The sequence below is a fragment of the Nannospalax galili genome, unplaced genomic scaffold, assembly GCF_000622305.1.
Source record: "Nannospalax galili isolate Female #2095 unplaced genomic scaffold, S.galili_v1.0 scaffold336, whole genome shotgun sequence".
NCBI lineage: Eukaryota > Metazoa > Chordata > Mammalia > Rodentia > Spalacidae > Nannospalax > Nannospalax galili.
Window position 1 is genome coordinate 9,112,933 of NW_008343385.1, and position 3,247 is coordinate 9,116,179.

At 40.0% G+C, this 3,247-nt stretch overlaps 1 protein-coding gene across 1 annotated transcript in view; it reads left to right on the plus strand.

Annotated features, from left to right (window-relative positions):
• Window positions 1-3,247, plus strand: part of Ero1a (endoplasmic reticulum oxidoreductase 1 alpha) — a 64,353-nt gene that overhangs the window by 24,760 nt on the left and 36,346 nt on the right. The window lies entirely within an intron of this gene.

A 3,247-nucleotide genomic window follows, 5' to 3' on the forward strand; every position in this document is an offset into this window, starting at 1 on the left:
GGGGAGGGGGGAGGGGAGGGGAACCAGGAGAGGGAGAGGGAGAGAATAACTTTTGTTTTATTTCATTATTATTTTTAAAATTTTTTTGTCTTTTTGAGACAGGGTCTCCTTGTAGCCCCAGCTATCCTGAACTCACTATGTAGACCAGGCTGGCCTCGAAGTCACAAATATCTGCCTGCCTCTGCCTCCCAAGTGCTGGTATTAAAGGCGTGTGCCAGCACACCTGGCTGCATCTGGTTTTATATTGCTTGGTACACTGCTTTTAGGTGGCCATATGTCAAAGCATACATCAGAATTTTATTCTATTTAAGACTAAATCAGGGGCTGGAGAGATGGCTGAGTAGTTAAGATCTCTTGCCGAGGACCAAGCTTGATTCCAGCACCGACATGGGGGTTAACAATCGTCTGTAACTCCAGTTCCAAGGAAGCCTATACCCTCTTCTGATCTTCTGACCACGTACTCACATGCAGGCAATATTCTCATACACATAAAATAAAAAGAATAATAACAAAAAAGACAATGTATTACACTGTATGTCTACACTATTTTTAGTTCATTCATCTGCTGATGGACTTTTATGTTGTTTCTGACTTTTGGCTGTTGTGAGTAATGTTGCTATGAACAGTGGAATACAAATACTTGTTTGAGTACCTGTTTTCAGGTTTTTGAAAAAATGAAACCCAAGCCCTTGAGCCTGCTACATGCATGCTGTATCACTGAGCTACATAACCCAGTCTTTCACAATTTCTTGTTATGTACCTATAAGTGGATTTGTTGGATTGTGTGGTAATTCTAATATTTGAGGAATTACAAAGATGTTTCCCATAGTGACTGTACCATTTACACATTTTTATCAGCAGTACACAAGAGTTCCAGTTTCCTAACATTCTTGATAGTACTGTTATTTTCTGGGTTTTGGATAATAGCCATTGTAACCGATTAGATGAGGTATTAGGGTTTTGAGCGGTTTTTTTTAATACATGTAAATGTTGCTACATAGTGATATCTAGCATGTGGAGTTTAGGCAAATGTCGACTATTATAAGTATTTTTTCATGGGGCTGGAGAGATGGCTCAGCGGTTAAGAGCACTGACTGCTCTTGCAGAGGACCTGGGTTTGATTTTCAACACCCACATAGCGGCTAGGAACCATCCTTAACTCCAGTTCCAGGGGACTCCAAAGCCTTCTTTTGACCTCAGCGGCATTGCACGACATGGGTGCACTCACATACATGCACACAGTACACTCATACACATAAAATAATAGTAAATTAAAACATATATAAATATTTTTTCATGAGAATGTGTAGCATGCTTTTGGTTATATTAATCCACGTAAACTCAACTCTTTAAGGATTAACTTATAAAATACCTTATGTTACTATGTTGGTCACCTTCCCATTACTTTTATAAAATACCCAAGACAATAAACTTATGAAAATCTAAGGTTTATTTTGGCCCACATTTTCAGAGGTTCTAGTCCATGGTGGTTCCTGTTGCTTTGGGCCTGTGAGGAGGCAGCACATCATGGAGGAGGGATTCATGGCAGAACAAACCATCCATCTCATGAGGGGGAAGCATGAGAAGAAGGGGCCATGTCACACAGGCACCTTCAATGGCATACTCCCAGTGACCTAAAGATCATTTGCCAGGCTCCATCTTTCAAAAGCACCCCCACCTCTTAGTATACCTCCTTTAACACTTGGGCCTTTGGGGGCCATTCAAACCACAGCACTTACTATTGTCAAAGTACGATACTATCAATTTTAATATTTTATTTATTTTAGAAGAGTGTTGTTTTGTTTTTGAGACAGAGTCACCTTGTAGCCCCAGCTGGCCTAGCTAGAACTTGCTATTGTAGACCAGGCTGGCCTCAAACTCACAGAGATCTGCTTGTCTCTGCCTCCTGATTGCTGGGATCAAAGACTCATGCTACCACACCCAGCTAGAAGTTTTTTTTTTTTAATTTATTTTTAATTGTGTGTATGTGTGTGTGTGTGTGTGTGTGTGTATGTGTATGTGACTTTGTAACGTGAGTGCAGATGCCTGAGTAGTCCAGAAGAAGGTGTCAGATCTCCTGGAGCAGTAGTTATAGGTGCTTGTGAGCCTCCTGACATGGGTGCTAGGAACTGAACTTAGGTCCTTTGCAAAAGCAGTATGAGCTCCTAACTGCTGAGCCATCTTTCCAGCCCCATATTTCATAGGTTCTTTCACTTATATTTTTATTCATTTATTTTAAATATTTATTTTTATTTTATGTGTATGAATGTATTGCCTGCATGTATGTAAGTGTACTCACAGAATGTCATACAATACCAGTGGAGGCCAGAAGAGGGTGTCAGATCCTCTGGAACTGGAATTATGGATGGTTAGCCACCATGTGGGTTCTGGGAACCAAACCCCAGTCTTCTGCAAGAGCAGCCAGTGCTCTTAACTGTTGAACCATCTCTCTAGGCCTCTTTCATTTATATTTTAGTAATAAGAAAATAGTAACAGGAAGAAGAGTTGGGGAAACTTAAATGAGCTACAGCTCATTTATCTGACGTTGTAACTGAGAAACTGAGGTAAGACCTAGTTCCTAACTCAGCTCTGCAGAACTTGGGCTGAATGACTGCCTTGACTTTTTCTTGAACTGATATGATGGAGACTTTTTTTTTCTTTCTTAACCTAAGCTATCATCCCTTTTTGCTGCTGATGGATTAAGAGAGGGGCAGCTGTGTACCAGCTGAGGGAGCCCATCAGACTCCAAACCCATGATCACACACATGATCCTGGATCTCAAATAAAACAAAACAGAAACAGCAGCAACAACAAAATCATGAATGTGGGAAGGGGTTTTGTAGGGAGGAGGGGTGTAATAGAGGTGGGAGTTGGATTAAAGAGGGTGTTACAATAATCAGAATGCATATTGTATATGTAGGAGATTATGAAAGAGCAGACTCAATAAAAGTGATAAGAAGTCAGGCATGGTGGTATATACCTTTAATCCCAGCACTCGGGAGGTAGAAGTGGATGGATTTCTCTGAGTTTCAGGCCAGCTGGGGCTACATAGTGAGATCAGGTCTCCAAAAACATTTTTAAAAATAAATTATTTATTTAATAACCACGTACTTAGAAGAAGCATTTCATTACATCATTAACATATTCAGTAACAATTTCCTGAGCTAAGATGCATCTCTTTCAAAATTGGCTGTAAATTTTTAGGTTTACAGTTGAATTATTACAGTTATACAATATTGTACTCAGT